The sequence below is a fragment of the Pyxicephalus adspersus genome, chromosome 6, assembly GCF_032062135.1.
Source record: "Pyxicephalus adspersus chromosome 6, UCB_Pads_2.0, whole genome shotgun sequence".
Taxonomy (NCBI): Eukaryota; Metazoa; Chordata; class Amphibia; order Anura; family Pyxicephalidae; genus Pyxicephalus; species Pyxicephalus adspersus.
This window is the reverse complement of record NC_092863.1, coordinates 71,439,649-71,463,367: the sequence shown is the minus strand read 5'-3', so window position 1 is coordinate 71,463,367 and position 23,719 is coordinate 71,439,649. Positions and strand designations below refer to the sequence as shown.

General features: G+C 36.9%; 1 protein-coding gene across 2 annotated transcripts in view; it reads right to left on the bottom strand.

Moving 5' to 3' along the window:
- ARB2A (ARB2 cotranscriptional regulator A) overlaps positions 1 to 23,719 on the bottom strand; it is a 249,225-nt gene that overhangs the window by 101,628 nt on the left and 123,878 nt on the right. The gene's annotated exons all lie outside the window — the stretch shown is intronic.

Genomic DNA, 23,719 nt, shown 5'->3' with positions numbered 1-23,719 from the left:
ACACACACACACACACACACAATATTAGAGGGTTATTAGGGGATTTATAACTGTTCAGGGGACCCATATTAGAAATGAAATCATAATTAACATTATATTCCCACTACTTCTAAATTTTTACATTCTACTATGTCCCCCCATACGGAGTAGTTTAGGAAAAAACATAAGTGTTTTTTTTTCAAAATATCAGAAAAAGCCATTTACATTTTTATTTTTTTTTTACTATTGCATTGAAGGATGGAGAGTGACCAACATCTCTTGTACAGTTTTAGTTTTGACACGATACCTAAAAAATTATTGTGTCACGCAGGCATTGTGAACCTTATGATGACATGTTTCTCAAATTTACTGCTTTTTCAGTCCTAAATTCAAAAATCTGTTTCAATTTAAAATTTAGATGGAATATAACAGCATGCATCCAATGATACATCTCCATGTAAAGCCTAAAAGGAATTTTAAAAAATAATATTGTGTTGCAGAGTGTTTTGATTACACCAACACCAACTTTCTCAGTGGATGGATCAGCACTTTTTATGCTGGGGTGTGTATATCCACAGAAACCTATTTAAAGTATCTACCCTGATCCACCATTGATCCTTTCAAGGTTTTTAAGACACAGTTTTGCTGAGGAGAACTAATATATTTTTTTTAAATCATTTTGGGCTTCACATGCAGTGGTAGCATGGGATGCATACTGTTACTTTTCCATCTATATATGGAAGTTGAAATGGATATTTGAACCTGGGTCTGAAAAAGTGGTAAATTTGGAAAACACATCATAAGTTTTACAATGACTGTGTTACACAATAATTATTTAAGTGATGTTTATGCAGTCTAGTTTAATTTTGACAATGTTATGGCAGTAAACAAGCAACATCGGCATATAAAGTTTTCTGTTCAATAGGATCAGTTGCATGTATAACAGATCAGTATCATATAAAAGCAACCTGTGTCATCAATCAATAGCCCATTAGCATAAAGAAACAGGGTTATTTATTTTAAGCTCTTCATTTCATTCTTTCACTTTCAGACAAGATAAGACTTAAAGCGTGCCTAAACTCAGAAATTTCACTTTACATAAAAGGTTAGACAATTAGAGTGCACCACTGCCACCTAATTCTCGATCGCCTAGGCGATGGAAGCGCAAAGCCTCCTGGGATACCTATGTCAGGGATCCCGGGAAGCTCTTGGGTGCTCCTTTTGGAGCATGTCCGAGACTTTGCCCATGCACGCATGCAAAAGTTTGCCAATGCACGCATGCACAGTGAGATAGGCAAGTTTTTTTTTTTTCAAACTACGTCACCCAATCTCCCGCCTGGGTCGGGTGATGAAGGAAGAAGAACCCGCAGCCGGATGTCGGAAAAATGCGGGACATGATGGGACCTGAAGGGACCTCCGGATGGATCGGAATGCACTGCGGGATTGAAGGCAAGTGGATTTTTTTTGTTTTAGGCACTTTTGGGTTTAGTTCCTCTTTGAAGAGGAACTAATCCCACTATACTCACCTGTCTTCATTCAATGACAGGACACCACTATCTTCTCTTCCTTTTTTCCGCATCCCAACCTTCAGCCATCTTGATTGGCCAAGTCAGGATAATGCCTGTGCAGGAGTTTAAGTCCTAGAATATGCAGAGGAAGCTGGGACTGCGGGGTACCCCGACAACTAAAACTGACCAGTGAATGCAAAACCCATATGAAGAGAACAGTGCGATGACACAGGCCTTAACTCTCACCTGGGTCATTAGCGCTGCATAAATTGTTGGGGAAAGAAATAAATGAACTTGCCTTGCTGAATGTGAGATGTCAATAAAAGTTCGGGATCTGGAAGTCATGTTGACTATCTAGAACAGGGGTGGGCAAACTTTTTCAGTCAGGGACCACATATCAAAATTTGAAAGAGGGGCCGGGCCGATGGGGGAGTGGGCGAGGTTATGCCATCATGATGCCACCGAACGTGAGGTCATGATGGCATAACCCGGCCCACTCTCCCATCGCAATCTCAGAGCCTGTGATGGGAGAGTGGGCGGACCGTGTGCAGGGACACAGCCCGCACACCTCCACGAGCCAGGACATGTTCTGCAGCTCTGGCCGATGCGCTCCCCAGCTGAGTCCTTCTCCTGACCCTGCTCAGGGCGTCACCAGCCAGAGCCGCGGAACACCCAAAGTGCCAGAGAAACCTCCGTATTGGGCCATAGTTTGCCTATGCCTGATCTAGAATCACCAGCAAAATGCCAGAAAGATTTTAGCATTTGAAGTAGATACAAATTTGGAGAATGAGATATTTAGGAGAAAAAGATATGTCTATGCATGAAATTTAAAGTCAGTAGTCTAATGTTCTTTCAAGACAACAATATATCAATCAGAACACATACAGAAAAAGAACACATACAGTTAGGTTCATAAATATTTGGACAGAGACAACTTTTTTCTAATTTTGGTTCTGTACATTACCACAATTAATTTTAAACGAAACAACTCATATGTAGTTGAACTGCAGACCTTCAGCTTTAATTCAGTGGGTTGAACAAAAAGAGTGCATGAAAATGTGAGGATCTAAACCCTTTTTTTAACACAATCACTTCATATCAGGGGTTCAAAAGTAATTGGACAAATTAAAAAGCTGAAAATAAAATGTTCATTTCTAATAGTTGGTTGAAAACTCTTTGCTGGCAATGAGCCTGTAGCCTTAACCTCCCTAGCGGTATTCCCGAGTGTGACTCGGGGTGGAAAAAATATATAATAAATAAATATAATAATTATACCCGGGAGTTAATCCTAAGAATTACAGGCCCACAATATAAACAAAAATTTCTACGCAAAAAAAATAGGATCACTTTTTGCATCAAAAAATGACAGAATTAGAACGCTAGGGGGGTTAAACTCATGGACATCACTATATGCTGGGTTTCCACCTTTTTAATGCTCTGCCAGGCCTTTACTGTCCAAAGTTTATTCTTCAACAAGTGAAATGCATGCTCAATTGGGTTCAGATCAGGTAAAGGTTGATCTTGGTTTAATTTGTCCAAAGAATGTTTTTCCAGAACTGTGTTGGCTTTTTTAGCAAAGTTCAATCTAGCCTTTCTATTCTCAAGGCTTATGAGTGGCTTGCACCTTACAGTGCACCCTCTGTATTTACTTTAATGCAGTCTTCTCTTTAGGGTAGACTTGGATATCGATACCTATCGCCTACTTCCTGGGGAGTGTTGTTCACTTGGTTGGCTGTTGTGGAGGGGTTTCTCTTCACCATGGAAATGATTCTGCGATCATCCACCACTATTGTCTTCCGTGGATGTCCAGTTCTTTTGGCGTTGCCGAGTTCACCAGTGCTTTGTTTCTTTCCCATGATGTATCAAACTGTAGATTTTGCCACTCCTAATATTGTAGCAATTTCTCAGATGGGTTTTTTTTTTGGGTTTTTGCAGCTTAAGGATGGCTTGTTTCACCTGCATGGTGGGCTCCTTTGACCCCATGTTGTCTGTTTACAGCAAAATCTTCCACATACAAGCCCCCCCCAAATCAACTCCAAGCCTTTTATCTACCTAATTGATAATGACATAACAAAAGAATTGCCCACACCAGCCCATGAATTAGCCTTTGAGTCAATTGTCCAATTACTTTTGAGCCCCTGAAATGAAGTGATTGTGTAAAAAAAAAGGTTTTAGTTCCCCACATTTTTATGCAATCTTTTTGTTCAACCCACTGAAATAAAGCTGAAAGTCAGCAGTTCAACTGCATCTGAGTTGTTTCATTTAAAATTAATTGTGGTAATGTACAGAACCAAAATTAGAAAAAAAGTTTTTTTGTCCAAATATTTATGGACCTAACTGTACCCGTGCTTTCATAGAATACATATAGTGTGCAGAACACATAGTGCTGTCACCCAGCTTCACTGATGAAAGTGTATCCTCTCCAGCCTTGGAGAACTTCAGGCCCAATGTCTCGCCATTTTATTGTTGGGTGTTTTTAACTATATACTGTATATTCTTTTTAAAAACAAAAAATGTGAAAAGTTGTATATTGAAGGGAACATTTTAAATGATGCTACTTAAGGCGTAAAGGAGACTGCAAATTCCTAAACACAAACTACCTTTACACAAGTAATGATTGTAGATTTTAGCAACCTTATATATGACACTTATAGAAATAATGAAGTATTAAAATTGAACATTATGGAAAGGAACACACCACATTAATTCCTAAAAGTTTGTATGCTGGTATTAACCTATGATTTTCTGAATGACCCTAAGCCCAGAAAAAATGTAGGTTACTGTGTTCATTGCTTTAAATACAGCCCTCATCTCTGAGCCCACTGAAACCCCATTTTTACATGATGGAGCATGAAAGGGTAGAGCACTGAATATGAATATTGGCTGCTGTAATGCCCATAGGATCCATGAGCAGCTTGCTAAATATGGCTGCCAGACAATGCAAGAAATACCTTATCAAAGGTAAACTAAATTGATTTCTGATTTTAGCAGAGAGATTACGCGTCCTGACAGATTTAGGAGTTTACTCATTGACTTATTGCCTACAGTTGATCTGTAATATATCACAGCTAAGTCACTGTTCTTTTGCAGTGTAATAAACAGATTTAAAAATAAATACCACCCCCACTAACAAATACAGCATATCTCCATCTACGCTGCACAGTGGTTAGGTACTGAGCACGGTTAAATATTATAAATTGTTTAAAGACAACACAAGTGTTGCCAAAGCCTGGGAACAAATATTTGGACAGCTATCAAAATTCTGTGTGTGCAGTAATGAAACAGAAAATACATCTGAACTATTCAGATTTCTTGTCTCTGTTTATTTCATAAAGTCAGGACGATTATCATGTATCATGTTCCTATGGAGGGGACATAATATTTACACTATGGTCAAACATTTTGTTAACACCTGATCATTTCCCATACTATATGACCAAAGGTATTCGGGCACCCTTCCAAAATATTGAGTATAGATGTTTTTTAGTAAAGGGTATTGTTAATGCTATAGAATACAAATACAATAAAGGTAACTAAAGTAAATGCAATACTGACTTTCTCTGCATGTACCGGGAATTATTAAACTCCTATACTAAAGCCTAGCCAATCAAGATATAAAATAAAGAACATGGCAGCACCTTGCAACAGAGCAGGGGCAGGTGAGTATAGTGGGTTTAGTTCCATTGTAAGACAATTGTGAATGTCAGACCTCCTGGTAACATTTTAGGTAAGGTCCTTTTCAGTGCCAGCATGACAGCGCTTCTATGACCAAAGCAAGGTCCAATTGGACACAGTTTAAAAAGTTTGTATGGAAGAGCTGACCAGCAGAGTCCTGACCTGCACACTACTAGTCATCCACAGGATTAACTAGAATGCAGATGGCAAAAGCCAGCTCTTGTGATCCAACATCAGTACTTGTACTCTAAAAGAGAAGGGAGGCTGTTAAAGTTTTAATGTGCCCTTTCAATTAGGGGGGCAACTCACTAAATGCTTATGGTTTTAGAATTGGATATCCCAGTTATACAAGTGTGATGATCAGATGTCTATAAACTTTTGGGCATATAGTGTAGTATAGGATTCATCCCCTCCTCCTGTGTCACTGTCGGAATCTGTCTGTCATTTGCAACCTCTATTTAATGTACAGCGCTGCGTTATATGTTGGTGCTATATACCGTAAATACTGTTTTTTTTAATAGTCATAATATTGAACAGCAACCCACCTGGAACCTAAAGTAGATGTTAAACTGGCCTGGAATATGCTACCCCATTATTTCCAACCCATCTTCTTAGCCCACCAGCAGTACAAGTTCTGTAGGTAGCATCATGTACAAATGACTAGTCGTTACAGGGATGGATATCAGTGATCAGTGAGGGTCTCCACAAAGTGTTGGTTTCTCTATACTATAAATGACTGGTCAGCAATGGAATTTCAATGATCAGGACTTTCAAGACTTTTCTTATGTGTGTTATGGTTAAGATAATGCAATGATACAGACAATTAACACTTTTCTGTGCTGCCATGGTGCAAGGTCCTATGGGGACTGTCCTATAATGTAACTCCTAATTTATCTGAGTATGTAAATGCAAAATAAGTGCTGGTTGGTAATGCTAGATGTCTGAAGCAACAAAAACTTTTGTATTTTTATTTTGAATTTAAGTTATAAGGTTGTGTTAGTATTCAAGGTTATTGAACAATTACCTTTTTTTAATTAATCTGAATTCAAGCTTAATACACATATAAAATATATTAAAATTATTATATATCAGATTACGATATAAAGAATAAAAGGTGCAAAGCAGCCATAATATGCATTGCATGCATGACAAACATTTTAGCCTTATGGGCACAAACAGCAGCAGGTTGTTTTCCACAAGTCGTCAGGTGTCAGTTCAGAATTCTCCAAGGGACCATTTCCACTAAATACTGTTCATAATGACATTCAATCAGTGTTACATGTTTACAAGGCATCTGAAAAGATAGGGAATGTTTATAGGTGGGGATCAAGTTGCTTCTTTTTACTTTCATCTGAAGTTTTCTACTTGTAATCACATTATTTATCTATCCTGATCCATAACAGAAACATGTAATTAACAAAACAGCTATTAAAGTTCAACAACTGTGAGATGGCAATTTACATTGCAATGGGTGGCATATCTAAACAGTGTCTGTAAGCCTGTTGTTAAGGTAAAGGGCGAAGAACCAAGAAATCCAGAATTTTTTGGTTTAAGACACAGAATGGAAGGGTCTACACCTGTCAGGTTTCTATTGGTCATTGGTAAGTGTATAGGTTTGGTGGTTATATGCACTGTTCTGCAGTCATGATAAGGAAGACTATTGGGTTCCTGTCTAGTCTGCATGGACCATAGTTAGAAAACTTCACTTGACATTTTTTTCTTTGAAGTTTACACGGTGTAAACCCTTCACAGTACATTACACTTACTGTTATAGGTGTCAGTAAGGATGCAGCAATACAAACCACATCTTCTAAAGGAGGCATTGGGGATGCCAGATTGGCAGGAAGAAACCCATGCAAACTTTGTCTTTCTATTGTGTGTTCCTTCCCCAAACCTCTTAGATTGTAAGCTGTTCTGTGCTGGGTCCTCTCCTCCTCCTGTGTCACTGTCTGTCATTTGCAACCCTTATTTCAAGTTCAGCACTGCATAATATGTTGGTGCTATATAAATTCTGTTTATTAATAATAATAATAATAATAATAATTATTATAATATTAAGTGTAGTGTCCTAGCTTACATACATTTGAACCTGTGACCCTACATATTAGAAAAAAATAAATAAATAATAATCAGCTGCATTTAAACCAAATGAAACTAGGTAAGTCTGGTCATTTTCACATGTATAACACTGCAAGTTTCAGTTCTGGCTTTTTACCCACAACTGTAGGGATAGAAAGGAAAATATGAGTATGACCTACACAGTTTTGCATTTTACATGTCAATGGACATTATGTAGTTTTCAGTATGTTTGTTTCAGATAAAATAGCTATGGTGAAACAAAAAAACTTTGAATTACTTTACAGTAAAGTTTAAACAATATCCCACTCTGAATGATTTTACTGGTAAGCTAAGCTACTGGTAAGAATTACCAGATAGGATTCTGGTCCACTGGATCCTATGGGATCTACAAGTATGCAATGTGAATAGACCTTCAAATCATGCAACCATGGGTCCACAGATGTATACCTTTAACATTCGATACACATTTTACACCTACACAGGCAAAGCATTATGACAGAAAACCTGACTTGTACACTGTAGTCTAGATGATTATAAACTGCTCTCAGGCATATCAACTATTGTCAAAGGGAAAAAACCTGCTTCTGTCCAAAATACATCACAACAGATAGCACACATATATCTTTATATAATCTATTTATTATTTGTCATGCTTTCTTGTAACTTGTTTTTTAAAATGTACACAGTAAAATGTTACACTATTTTCTGTTATCCTGGGTACCAACTGCTTCTAGCTAAATGAACAACGTAGAAACCAGTTAAAAGGTAAGCATTAATTACTTTGTGCAAACACAATTCCAAGTAATGTATTTTTAAAACCACAAAAAAGAAAAAAGAAAAAAAGTCAAGCTGATCTTATTGATGCCATTTTATGTACCACCATGAACAGGTATCAAGCTCCAAATGTGAAGAAAAGGGATGACAAATTCCCTTGGTCCTGGCCTGATCCTATCCAACCGATTCCAATTCTCAACACAGAAAAAGAACACTGACCTGACAAAAAATGTTCACCATATTTGTGAAGTAATTTTTCAACCCACCACCATAAAAAATAGGTTGACAACAGAAACACCCAAAATACTAAAACTTTTCTCCCCAAACCTCACCCCCACAAAAAAAAGTGTGGATCCTATTTGTGTGTAGTGGTGCACTTCAACACGTTTCTTGAGGTGTGTTGGCCATGTGAGTAGTGCGTGCATTGGACATTGTATGCTGCCATGCTTTACCACACGTTATCACAAAGCATTGGTCTGTTTTGGTCTGAAGTACACATGTCAGAGGATTCTTGCCCAATACAAATGGTCATGCTCATCTTGGGTGATAATCTGACATGTGTACAGCGGCGGCCTAAAGTCAGTCACAAATGCATCTGGATGGATCCAGCTCGTTCTTCCCCATTACCTCTCCAAAGAACAAATGGGTGTTGTGTGTACAGAACTCATTTGTTCAATTTAAAAGCCTGATCAGAGTGATAGCCCCAGGGCTGGACAGATATAAAATAAATAAACACATTTTGTCAGCTCTATACTAATGTACTAATAAGCCTCAGAGGCTTTCACTAAAGAGACAAGGGAAGGGAGTGTTCTGTAATTAAGCATGAAAGACTGAAAGGGCAATAGTTAAAAAAAAAGTTCTTACTTTCTAGGTCACTCCATGATGGCTCACATAAAACACTGGATGCACATCCAGCCTTTTGCCAATCACCATTAATACCTGAAAAGGTGGATGTTGGCACAACCAGCATAAAGCGTGAAGTCTTTATTAAATAATAAACGTAGCACAATTTAAACAGCTGAAAACGATAAAAGGGTATTTTCTGTATGTGTAGTACTTTAGAGACAAACCATCAGGAAATATCCATGTATTGTACAGACATAACTAAATATGTTTTTATTTATTTGATCTTTTTACAAGTATAGACTAAAATTATGGTCCACTGCAGTGAAATGGTTAACATATAACATGATCAAATTCAATTACAACCATAAGTACCATTATCTTTACCTCTATAATCAAATTTTGAACATGTTTACTCCTAAATGTGGTTTAATGGACTGGGGCCAACTCTCCTGAAGCTTCAGTTACAGCTTATGCTAAAAATCAGTGGGACCAACTCAAAATCTGTAAGCCTCAGAAAATCACTGAGAGATGACAGGTCCACCCTTTGTGATTCTAGGCCGCTCTGTATTAAAAATGTCCCGCTGAGAAGTTTTCTTCAATTCATTTCCATATTGTAAACATAATGAGACCACTCATGTTTATTTGTGGGTAAAGATCCCTCGGGGGCTCTTCACAGCAGCATTCTGAAAGTAACGTATACCTTCTCCGTGCCACCTCCACTTCACATGACTGCTTCTTTAATCACAACTTCAGCAATGGCGCACAGCAGGAGCACATGGATGTGTATGCAGGTACAGTCTATTCAAAAAGCACTTAAGTCAATTAAAATTAAGCCCCCTGCAAGCTTCTCTTGGTTTTTCTTTTTATAAACATTGTGTTTCAGCAGTCTACCTTTTTATGCTTTTTTTACTTTGACGATCACTGACCAAATGGATATTTAATGGAGGTGTCTCAAAATCTGGCATTACCTGTAAACTATTCCCTGACTTAATCTACCATCAGCACATTATCCCGATAGCTTCACAAATGATGTGAACAATACCCTGTCTACAGTGGCAACAGGTTCTCACTTGTACTCTCCCAGTGTCAGATGTACAATAAAAGGAGGATGCTATGGGTAATCGTTTTGCTTATAACCTTTATAAAGAGTAAGGCTAGGATCACATTACTGTCACAACTGTGTGTTTTTCTGCTATGCTCAGAAAACATCTACAGAATATCAATAAAACTCATGCCATTTTTTTTTTTTTTTAGTAATGTTGAGACCAGAATTTGACCCCAGGTGTTTGATTGGATGAAGTGAAAGTACCATCAACCATCAGCCAATGAGAATGCTGCCTGTTCTGTATTTTGTGACTGATTGGGAGCTGGGCAGCAATGTGTTCCCACTGGCTAGTACACATGGCTACCATGTACTTTAGTAATCAGCTGAAAGTTGATAATTACACCAGTTACCATTCATAGTAATCTCCCGCTGGCCTATATAACAAACAATTGTGTATTACCTTCAGAAAATAAATATTTACACAGAAATACCAATTAATGAAGAGCACTTGTCTGTTTAATACCTTTCAAGTGCATGTCTGTTCTGCATGCACACTCAGAGGTGCTGATCGCTCATCTATATATCCTAAAAGTTTGTGAATAAGAAGTAGAGGGTGAGGATCCCTTAAGATTCCAAATTCCAGGGGTGGCATACAGAGAGCTAATATATAGCTGTTAGGTGATACATGTCACAAAAAAAAATCACACTGATGCACTGCTTTCAGTCTCCTTGTACACTGAAACAAAGAAATGTGCGGTAATAAATTTTATTTCCCCAGAGTAATAATGAGAAAAAAACCTTTGCTGCACTCAGCTGTAAAAAATAAAATAATGATTTTGATATGTTGACTAATTGGCCAACACTCGGAAAGAATGTCTATTGTATTTTTAATGGATATGCCAGTGAGAGGTGGTAAGATTTGGAGCAAATCTATCCAAATTGCATAAATAAACAAAGCTAAGCGTTCTAGGGAGAGACAGCTAATTCTCCAAGGAGCATCTGACAAAATTAAGACATCTGCAGTAAAGTTTTACCTTCTCCCTAGAATGTTTGAGATGAACTCCATGTAACACTGTCTTCCAAGAAAAGACAAAGTGATCAATGCGAGAACACATCAGGCTCCCTTGGACAGGCCAATCAATGCAAGAAAGAACCTTGCCCAGGGCCTTATGCAAATAGAAGCACGTTCTGTAACCTAGGGAGGGAACATGCGCAATAGATCAATGGGATCTGATAAAACCTTACAGCTATATCAGCCTCAGACAGTAAATATATAATGATGAATCCCACATGTTTTCAGTGAACTCTTAAACTAGGTTATTTTCAGCAGCAGGAGGGTAAAGAAAGCTCACCAGCCGGAATACAGCAGGAGGAAAGATTAGAAAAAATGTGTGGCTGGAATTAATAGTTTATTAAGTAAACCTAAAATTATTTTTTTTAGATAATATTAAGGCACTTTTTTATTTCTGTTAAAAAATGTATCACAAAATGGTCACCACATAAAATAGAATTATAAATTAAAGGTTCAGTCAACTCGAAAAAGATCACTTAGTGATAACTAGAGGCTGCTGTGTTCAATTACCAATTGGCTACTTATAAAAGTTGGGGATTCCAGGCAAAAGATCTACTCACTGCTCATCCCAGTATTGTAATCGTTGTACTGAAAACATTAATAAAAAAAAAAAAAAAAACGAGTTTAAAAAAAAATTTTTTTTGCATTAACTGTGGAAAATGAGTGGACTTGGAAAGAAGGAAAGAAGATGTGATTGGGAGCGCTGATGGTCCTGTGTTGTCCATCTGAACATTACCTTTGATGGACAAGAAAGGACCATGTTATTAATTACCTGATTATTGATTAGCAGTAACTGAGAAGGGTGGAGGCTGACCTACCATATGACATATAGCTTAGTACCACATGAGTAGGTGAAAAAGACATGGCAAGAGACAATGCAGCAGCCAACAGATCAATAGTCACCAGGGTGGAGAAGGGAATTTCTGCCTGTCACTCACCTGTAGTAGGTAATATTTGCTTTTTCATAATATGTTGATAAAAAATGTGGAAAACATCACTGGGGAACTGGAAAGTTAAGAAACAGTTTAGGTTCACTGTAACGCTAGGGCACAATATAGCTGGGAGCTGAAAGATGCAACTGCATATAGGGAGCACATTATGGATGGGGGTGCAGAAAGTTGTGACACAGTATAGAGGACACTGGAATGCAACATTACTTAAGGAACACGAATGTTGCTTGAATAGCCAGCAGTAATGCAGATGAATCAAGATGAGCCATGTCCAAGGCAATAACACACAAGATTTTTAAATGATAAACCATTTTTGGAAGCATGCCTTGGATTTCAGTGAACTTGATTGTGTAGAAAAAATGTGAAGGCATGTCCAGGTACTATATATGGCCTCCTCAATTTTGAGATGACACAGTTCTTTTTAAGTTAGTCTTTACCTCAATTTAGTGTCAACCTAAAAAGCTTCTGCCATTTTGCTAAAAAATGCACCTTGCACTGATTTTAGTACAGAAAATTGAAGATTATGAACTTTAAAAACACCACAACAATTAATTTGCTAATATCCTTTTTTAAGCAAACATTTCTGTCCTAACATTTACCTGTTAAGTTGTTTGCACATAAAAATGAAGCATTTTACAGACATTTATGATCATGTAATAAAATGATGTCACGCTACCATTAAAAACATATAGGGGAGCTACAATCAAGGTCAACATTTTCCCACCTATACAGCCTGATCGGAAAGCCAAGATGCTGAGAATACGCAGCATATATAAATAGATTTTCATTACTTTACGAGCTTACTTCTAGAATTACAGACATGAGGTGTTTAACCATCTTTAATTCACCCTCTGGGGGCTTATTTCTCTCACATATTTTCTAATGATTTCAGTTGTAGTAACCGTAGTAACTTTACAGCATATCACGTTCAAATGCAATAAAAAATAATTACCCTGCATGTTACAAATACACAAAAATAAAACAAGAGATAACAGATCTAAAAGCCTGTGCAACATGATGTGGAACAGAGAAAGAAAAGTAAGGAAGATGACAGTTTAGTTGACCTTAGGTATTTGTAACCTTTACAGTTAAACACATACCTTCCACTTTTACCTATTTACCGAATAATTACATCTTACTTTTAGTAAGCCAGTACACATTTGTACGCTAAAAGCTGTTGACTTGTCTGGCAGATAAGAATGTCAAATCAGAGTTCAAAGGAGTACATTGGTAAACCCATATTGTGTTTCTTGGGTACTACTTTAGCCTGCAAAATAAAGAAACTTCTTCTGACATATCAGTGGTTTACCATTAAGGTTCTGGGGTGAAGGGACAGCTTTTAAATTAGCATTAAGAAAGTATGCAGGAATCAAACTCTATACTATTTTTTGGCCAACAGACCTAACTAAGACGAGCAATTGCATAGTTGTGGATTTTACAGGACAACTGCATCCTTGTTGTAAAAAGTTGTTATGAGCATAACACATTTCAGCAATATGTAACAGACCTTGAAGAAAACTTTTACCATGGCTGGCCTAACTTGACTGTTATGCAGTTGTTGATATGTTGCTAACATATTTGTACACAAAATACAAATGAGAACTACTGATTTGAGAGGCAATTGCATTAAGAAATGTTCCCTCCTGTGTTTCGCATCATGTTCTTAAAGTGCAAAACATAATCCGTATACAGAGGTTAGAAAGGGGCTTTATCCACAAAAGCAGTGTTTCTGAATGCTATAAATTAAAGGAATACTACGACCAGTTCTCTGTTTTTTCACAGAAGAAGTAAAGATTAGGAATTTGAAAAAAGTGCCATAAAAATAAACCTTTGCCTGTATGCCATGCACCCAGAAACAGAAAAGTACCACACCACCAAAAGCATAATAAAGCTGTTTATCCCCCCATCAAATTAATGGTTTATCAATTTATTAATGGATCAAAAGCCTCACTTGCCAATATTAATCTACTGAATGAGACCAGGCTTTCAACTAAAAAAAAGCAGGTCTGAATACCAGAGAATTCCAAGGGTTAGGTTTAACTATTGGTTAAGAATGCATAGAAGCTCCTCAGGTCCTATTATCTCATAGTAACCTATATCCAATCTGTAAGATGCCAAATACATCATAAACAAACATTTACTTCAGCTTACATTTATCTCTTATCATTGCATGACTTTTCTGTACATGGCACAGAGACTCCCATTACACATGCAGTAGTGCGTTGGTGGAACCAACCTTGCACAAGCTGTTGCTTTAGAAACCCTCTCTGACCCCATTACATAAACATGTGGCAATCGATATTATTAAACTGTGGTACACATGCAGCAATCACATGGTAGACATTTTTTCAGCCATCTTTACAGTTCAGGATCATCATCCTCTAAACATGTGCCACCAACAGCCAAATACTGCTACTATCGTCACCTGCCTGTACTAGGAAAATTCTTCAGGGATTTGCTGAACACTACCATGATCCATCTGCTTACAGTCTAGATAGATAAACATTGTACTATTCAGAAACAACCCTGAGAGAATATTGATTACTGAACAGGGTAGCTCCGTTCCCACAGTCCACAACCAATTTAAAGGCATTGCACAGACCACTAGCTATGAATGAAATGAAGTAACTATCAGCAACCATTTATGTCCCAAGGAAAACAATCATGAAACCTTCATTTTGGTTGCTATGTGTAACTGCTTCTTGAACAATGGTCTATGCCTTTTTTGTATATGAACTTCAGTCCTGTAATTCTACTTACTAAAAACAGGATATACACAAACTAGATTTGATTACAGGAGTGAGCGTTACCAGAAAAACCAGTGACGTACTATATACCATGTCTTCAGAAAATAATTAAAAGATTATGGGCAAAAGTAACTGGCAATACTTTTACAAGTGTCTCAATAAAAGACTATTTCCTCAAAAAAAAATATATACATATTCAGATAACTGTATATTGTTAATGACAGTACTCAGGGTACAGATTTTATATTTAAAGCCTTTATATATTATTCCACTTTTTTTTGTAGGCCAAGCTGTTGTAAAATAAACTTCTTTAGATTTTACAAATAAAAAAATCTTATAGATCAAAACAATGTACATGTTTCATCTAAAGGTCTACAGATTTGGCATTATTACCTATCATAGCAAAGTACATTACTTAACATACTTTTCTTTTGAGCCTTCCCTTTGTTAATATCTTGCAAAATATTTTTTCATAAGTATATATATATAAAAAAAAAAAAAACCTTTTTGCGGTCTGACCTACTTCTGTGAATACTGTGCAAATTATTCTGTGATTTGTTATGTTCACAACAGAACTCAAATAACATTTCTTGTTTTACACTTTTTGAAAACTGATTTTATACATCTATATGTACACACACAAAACAATGTCCTTAGTAATCTATTAACTACCGAAACTACCAAAAATAAACATAAATGAAATAATTACATGTGCATTGATGACTGAATTCGGTGTACACCCTGGAAAAAGAGTTCTGTGTGGGCTGCCTCTTTAGAGTAGATAGTGGCTCTACAAAAGCGGACACTATTGAGTCAAACAACATAGTTATGACTTGCCAACCCACACTGGCCCAGCAGAGTGGCTAAAGTGATGTTAACAAGAAAATCAAGAATATAATTGAGGAGTCACACATGGGCAACTCGAAGGGCAGTTTTCTACAAGGCGATTCTTAGCTTGGAAGCTTCATTTAATAGTGTATATAAACACTTGTGTTCTACCCCTATTACATTCTAACAAAAGGCAAATTAAGCAAATATACTGCTCAGATCTTGCATGACAGATATGAGATGTGCTTGTGGTTATATTATTTTCTTCCTCCCAAGCATGCACCTCCTGCAGTGTATGCGCTATGCAAAAGCCAACCCTCACTGAGACCATCTTGTCTTACTGACAAAGCTCCTTTCTTACTTCTTACTTACTGGGCACTTCCTGTGCTGGGGAAAAACTTTAACTCAGCTTGTGATAATTTCACAGGCCCTGAGCAGCATGACCCCTGCAACCCTAAGGTCAGAAGTCAAGGCTTGTTCTCAAACATCTGTGTGGCTTATTATGAAAGGCGAACAAAAGTGTAGACATGTCCACCAGTGTGATGAGAGAGACACGCAAAGATGTGGTGACACTTTGGTCATCTGTCGTGCCTGGCGGCTCCACTGTTTAAACCTTTTTAAGTGGTCTTTGGTTGTTTGAAATGATTGTTCTGGCACCCATGGGGTTAATGGACAGTGTGAAGGGACAGACAAATAGCAATCAATCAGCTTGCTCCAAGTGTGAGATTTCTCAGGAGCCAGTGCAAACAGAGCATCCATAGTCCTCATTGGTAACTACTAAGCAGATAGTATAAATAAAAAATGTATTTGATTACAAAGGCATTATTGTTTATTTAAATAATGATAATTTGTTATACTGTATGTTATGTCCAATTGCAGATATCACCAAACTGAGTATGGGTTGGCCTAAAATACATATGCAGCATGTGAACTGTTTTTACCTGTTCAGTCACTCCTGCTATATAAGCTTACTTTTCATCCTTGCAGTTAAGTGATGCACGCAGGTTACCATTCCGCTACAATCAAAGGGCAGCAGCACACTTAAGAGGTTATTCCTCTGCTCTCTCTTCCTGTAATCATTTTTAGGAAGGGAGTTTTACGGTATGTGCACAGCAGTAAACCATTATTGGATCGCTGCCCTGATCCTCCCTCTCTAGGGGGAAGGCCTATAGTGTGGAAAATCATGGGAGGATGAGGTTGCATAAGTGATTTTTATTAACTAACTTTAAATCATACCTGGTGATCATACCAGAAAATTGTATACATTGAATTGAAGAACTGTACAGCAATGCTCCATGCAGCTGTGCTGATTTGCCGATTACACCCCTTTTTTCTGCTCTCACCCAAGTTGGGCAAAATCCTGTCATGCCAAGCCAAAGTGCTGTAACATTCTACTGTATCCACAGTAAGTAAAACAATTTGTGCACAGTGCAGGATAAGAAAACACAGAGTAAACCACTTATAAACCACCAGTTTTTTCAATAATAGAAAAATGATGTGATCATGCTTTACTTACAATATTTATTAATTACAATATTAATGAAGCATTTTTTATCAGAGTGTTTATCACCACTTAAAGTATTGTTTACTGTAGCCATAACTTTATTGTGACTATTTACCTATCTAAATCCAGTACTACATACAGAGGTCGATACCTTTTTACTTTTCCCATTCAAATATATTTTATAAGGCAAAGAGCAATATGCAAAAACATAAAGCACACTCTGCAAATTAACTCTTCCACAACAGGACAAAAGTAAACTGAAGCCTAATAGGTTTGTGTGGGTTATCGGTCTTTTTGCTTTGCGCATTATTACTGCTTTTTTGCACATCCTTTATAAAAAAAATTAAAAAAAACTATTAGCTTTGAAAATGTACTGGCTGTGGCAATATAGGGTTCAGTGATGAGTGAATATGAAATGAATCATTAAAGCACGACTCAAGTTCACCCTCAAAACCTCCTTCCCCACCTCTGAAGCCACTTTTTTTTTCTTTTACCTTGTTTCTGTAGTGAGACATAGTTTTACCGTGACCTTACTACCCCAACTGTAAAGTTCCGGCAGCAGCAGTTAATGGGAGGAGAACTGATGTATGCTGGCTCCCAGAACAACATCTTCCAAAAGCTCTTTTCTACACAGGCCCTGATTTATTAAAGCTACTCAGGGCTGGAGAAGATACACTTTCATCAGTGAAGCTGGGTGATCCAGCAAACCTGGAATAGATCTGGTCCAGGATTCAAAAAATTTGCTAACAAATAGCAAATGACTTTGAAGAAATACATTTCTGGTTTGCTGGATCACCCAGCTTCACTGATGAAAGTGTATCCTCTCCAGCCTTGAAGAGCTTTAATAAATCAGGTCCAGTGTGTAGGTAGCCTTTTGGTAATCAAGTCTGTCATGACACATAACATACCTGCCTTGGTATTAGCATTGCTTCTGCGAGTCAGAAAGAAATGTCTCCCCAAAACACACTGGGAGGCCTAGCTGCAATAAATAACAGCTGCTCAGACTGGTTCTCTTTAGGCACTGCCTGGTTCTGAGGCTACATCACATATACCGAATACTGAATAGTATATAGATTGGATTATTACAAGCTCCCTCTGGTGCTTTTTTTAAACTTCTTTTTGGTGGTAATATGAACTTTATCACTTACCTCTCCAAGAATTCTAAAGGAGATGGAACTATCACATTACAAAACAAACAAAAAATAAATGCTTATTAACACAAGTACTTTTTCCTTTTTACTTCCAACTTCTAATATACTGTAAGTGTGCTTATGCAGTAACTATGCTGCCAAGGTAACTGTGTAGTTTAGAACATGCAGGCCCAGATGTATATAAATTAAACATGGTTATGCATCAATATGTAATAAAATTACTCACTTGTTACCACATCCAAACAAGCAAAACCACAAATGTAAAAATTTAACAAAATTAAATGAAAAAACATTCTCATATCTGCTTACTCCTGCCACAATATCCCTAAAAGCCAGCAAGTCAATGAAAGGATGTCATGCAATGCTTTTATAAAGCAAAACTAGGATGGATGCAGAACAATAACCCTTTGCCAGACTTTCTGCTGTCACTTGCTGCAATACATTTTCCTAATGTCAGTACAGGCTTCAAGAAAATGAAGTTTGCTGCTTATCTACAGATAAAGTAAAAGTTTCATATTCAAGAGACAAAAATCCTATTATTTCATAAATGAATAAATGTTAAAGCTATTATTTTATGAATACAAAATACACAAAGGAATCACTTGTCAGCTATAAGAAGTATATTTTGTAATTTCTTTTTATACTATCTGCAATTAGTGCCATCTCCTGAACTTACTAAAACTTTAATAAATAATAAAAAAATACTGTGAAGACAGAAACAGTATATCATGATGAGTTTATAAAATAAAGAAATAGGAACAAAGAACTACCCAATAATGATAAACCCCTAAACATCTATCTAAAAAGCTAACTGTGGTTTTTAATGTGAAGGGTAGTGCCTGCCAACAATGCAGGGCAAAGTGACAGTGGGGATATTTTACTACAAAAGTTTAGGCTGTTGATTTATCAAAGTGGATTATCTCTCAATTTAGTGAATGAGGTGAAGTTCTGTGACTTCAGCCATCCAAACATGTGTAAGCAGAAATCATGTTCTTTGACATTTCGTTGCACGTGATTGCGTTTTCTTTACACAGTGGGCCTAATTTATGAAAGCTCTCCAAGGCTGGAGAGAATACACTTTCAGAAGTGAAGCTGGGTGATCCAGGAAAACATGGAATGGATTTTTAAAAATCATTTGCTATTTGCTAGCAAATGTTTTGAATCCTGGACAAGATCACCCAGCTTCACTGATGAAAGTGTATTCTCCCCAGCCTTGGAGAGCTTTCATAAATCAGGGCCAGTGAGTTTTCTAAGCTAAATAAAAGTTACCTAAACCCCAATGTTCCTAAAAAAACAAAACAAAAAAACTTCTGACTTATGCTCGCCGTACCATTACTCTGCTACTTTTTTGCAGCCAGAAAGAATTTTTTGCACATTTCAGTAGGGAGGAGCATGTTGCCTCTTCCCCGGTGGGGGTTTGTGGTTCTAGCAGCCAATTGTAAAGCCCGAAACAGTATGATATTACTGATCCCAAGGCACAGACATTGTGCTAGCTGCAACACAGGAGATGTGAGGGAGTATGAGGTGAGTTCTCTTCTGGCTTTGGGATCACACTGACCTTATTGACAGCATAATGCTGCCTGATTAAACAGCACTCCACAGGTGAAAACCTGCACATGATTCCAGTGGACCAGAATAACCCTCCCACTCTTTTCCCTGGTCAGGCTCCAGGACCCTAAAAAACAAGATTTCTACAAAACCCATTAAAAATCTTAGCCTGGGCGATATATATACCCCATCCAGCACTTTTCCCACCAGGCTTTGGTGCACCCTAATATTATAAGCTATAGTATGCAAAAGACGGCTTACAATTCAGAATAAAACTATAAAATACAGGCTTGATATCCTGGCATTTTCTAAAAAGCCATTATATTAACTTACTAGAAGAAGAAAAAAATACTAGTAATTTTTTAAAAAGAGGAGATGATGATGCCAATATAATACAAACATTAAGAACTGGCTATATAACATGTAGGAGGCATTGATATGGCAAAATGTTTTGGAATTGTGTATCAATCTACATCTACATGAAGGATAAACATTTCAAGTAAACATAACATACTAAAGATTATAAAAATGCATTGTATAATGTGCATGGAGCACTGACATTACAAAGAGTTCTGATCAGTAAATGAACTGGTTAAGTACTCTTAAAACTGGGAATGAATGAACTGCCGCGTGCCTGTGTGGGAGTTACATCACACCAGTTCAGCAAATAAAAATGGCCAAAGATAGTCTCCAGGAAGAGAAGAAAGAGAAAGATCCCGTCAAGGGAATGGAATATCCCTTCGAGGGAATCAAAGGTAACATCCTCCTATACGAAGCCAGAAATGTATGATCATTTAATGTTACCAATCAGAGTTAAAATAGCTAACTAGAGATCCTCCCTTTGATCTGTGTTCCTATTTCCTTAGATTTTTCAACTCAGAAACAAACAATACCATGTGTGTTTCAGCAATGGTAACTCGTTTGTGATTACTTACCTACATCAATCATAATTCACTACATACATATGACCCATAAGAAAGTTTATGACACAAAATAATTATTTTCACAACAGATTGAAAAGAAGGCCACAGGGCCAAATAACGTAAACATGCAACAAACCCAGGTCTTATTCTAATAGAATGCAAATTGTATATATGTACGTTGTTGTTATGTACAGTACAAGCTTGGAAAGGCACAATTTAAAATAGGGAAACAAATTCCACACACATTCAAACTTAAACCAGACCTACCATTGACAGATAATTTAGGTATTCATTGCTAAAATCATTCTAGGAATACATGTGACTGCTGCATTGCTAAAAATATTAAAGTGCTTTAAAAGGAAAAAAACAACTGTTACTATAGGAGATTGCCATACTCACCTTACTTGAAAAGCATGCAAATTAATGAATTTTTTAGATCCTAACCCAGATCTTACTGCAGCGATACCGATCTATATATCCCCTACTGTATTTCTGTACATTTGGTAAGGTATGGTTTACAAAAAAATCTGAATTTCCATATGGGTCTACTAGGACTGGAGGGGTCACCTAAGGCCCACTAAGGGTAAGTCATACACATGTAAGGTTTAGATGATTGATTTCCACTCAGCCCATTCTAGCCCAGCCTGCAAACAAATGTATGGCTCTAAATTAAGCATTGCAACAAATGCAATACTCAATATACATGTAGCTGAATTATTTACCAATAAATGCTTTCATTCATATATTTACCAACCCAAAAAAGAACCAAATAAGTTTATTGCTTTGGTTTACACTTTAACTTTAAGACCTCAACACTATAAGATAACGATGTTAATAGAATTGTATACTCATACTACAGTAAAATGTTAGAATTTACGTACTGTATTATATCTTTAGAATGGCATCAATTAAACGAACCTTCAATTTCCTAGCAAAAATAAAGTGGAAAAATATAAATTGTTTACCTTACAACAGGTGCTAAAGCCTGTTCCACAATGACCAAACTAAAAATAAATAACGGAATATATATAGTCATAAAAAAATGTAGTAAAAAAAAATATGCCTGCAAGAGATAAGGTGTTCATTTTCCCAACCGTTTTAAGAAATAAAAGTTGGTTCAAGTTAAAGCTAATTGCTTAGTGCCACCAAATACTCCAAGAGACCTGGCAGTCCTGTTAGTTATCATCTGTCTATATCCTGCTCACTGTTAATCACAGACAAGGGATTTCATTTTCATCAACAATACAACATAAAGAAAATTCCTTTTTTTTGCCAAGAATCCCTGGCACTCTTTGTGCTATGGGAAGCATTATGCGACATTAACACTTGTGGGATACTGTTCCTTTTTGCCAGGCAGTTTTTAATGTCTAAATGGCTGTAGATCATCAGACCAGAAAGCTTTTATTTTACCCATTATTTTAAACAATTTAGCTTAGCTGTGAACAGAGGCATGATTGACTATTCCTACCATACCTCAATCTCAGGGAAGTTTAGGACCAGGGGTTTCCAAATCTAGCCTTTGAGGGACAGGATTTGCATAAAATGTTTAGTATTTCTCTAACAGACACACAGACACATAAAATCCATCTAGGTATTCTTTATGTCAGTTTTTCTTGACCATGTACAGGAATCTATGGCCTAACCAGAGCGACAATAAATAAAAAGAACAGACTTCTGTGCACAGGAGAGTACTAATCACTATGAATCCATCCTAAAAGAGAAATGTATAAAGGTTATATTTTGGAACTGCACGATGAACATACTCAATACTTATCTTTGTCAGTTCACCTGGCCAATGTGACTAGTTTCAACCAGGAATTGGAGAGATCACAGAGTCAGAAAGGAACGTTCTTAATATATAACGATTAAGATTAAGATCTATAATATTAAGATCTGACATCCATTTTTTTAATAAAAAGCCAACACAATTTTATATTGCAAAGTTAGCAATTTGGTAATGATTGCATAGGAAGTTTCCTTGACTTATTTAACAAACTGATGAACAGCAACTTGTACACAACTAGTCTCAGAGCTTCCCATATAATACTAATATGACATTCACTGTGAACTTGGAAAACATACATTTTTTACGCAGTGCTAATACTATAGTACATTTTTTTTATTACTAATGATATGAAGGCTTACAAGGTCTTGTATTAGATACTTTTTGGTATTTCAAAAGTTATTGAAGAAACACTGTACAATGTTTTTTTTACAATAACTCTTAATATTTAGACTTAAACACGACCAAAAGCTATACAACTCAAATCTTCAGTAATTTCTGTTTAGTTCTATTAAACCAAATACCGGTATATGCAAATGCAATTAAATACAAATGTAAATGTGAACATTACCAAAGATTGCATAATCCACAATATACACAGTACGTCATCTGAACAATTTATGCACAAGAATCTCTAAGAACATTCCATTCCCTTTAAATCCTTATGGTAAAACTGACTTGTGTTATTGATTACATGTAACATGTTCTTGCTGTCGGTCCCCAAAGGGATTGGAGAAGTAGAGGGCATACGTTTCTGGTGTCATTTAATCCCTGGCGCTGCCTGGATACCCGGCACAGCTTGGCATACTACCCTGTGGCATCCTACATTATAATTAAAGAAGATTGCGGACAAACAGGTATTGTATATCCCTTCTGTAATAAAAATCCTGCCCATTAGTATTGTTTAAGTGCGGAACTTTAGTTCCAGTTTAGTGAATTCTGTATTCTCAACCTGATCTATCAACAAAAGAAAAGTCTTCAAACACACGAAGCAAGGCTCTGCGCTCTACCAAGGTGGCCAAATGGTAGGCTGAGCTCTACCAATGTGAAATAAACCACGCTGAATAAGTCCTGGGTAAAGATCAGCTGAAAGGACCCCACAGACAATATTAGCAACTAGTGTATTTTTTTTGTAAGCCTAGCTTTCATTGTCCAGGTGTCACTGTAGGAACACATTTTCTTTTGTTCCCATTCCTTTGCTGCTATAATTTTTTTTTAATAAATGGACCCATAACCACCTGAGCGATAAGCCCGACCTTGGTACGGGCTTCAAAAAGTTACAATTATCGATAAACCCGAACTTTTCT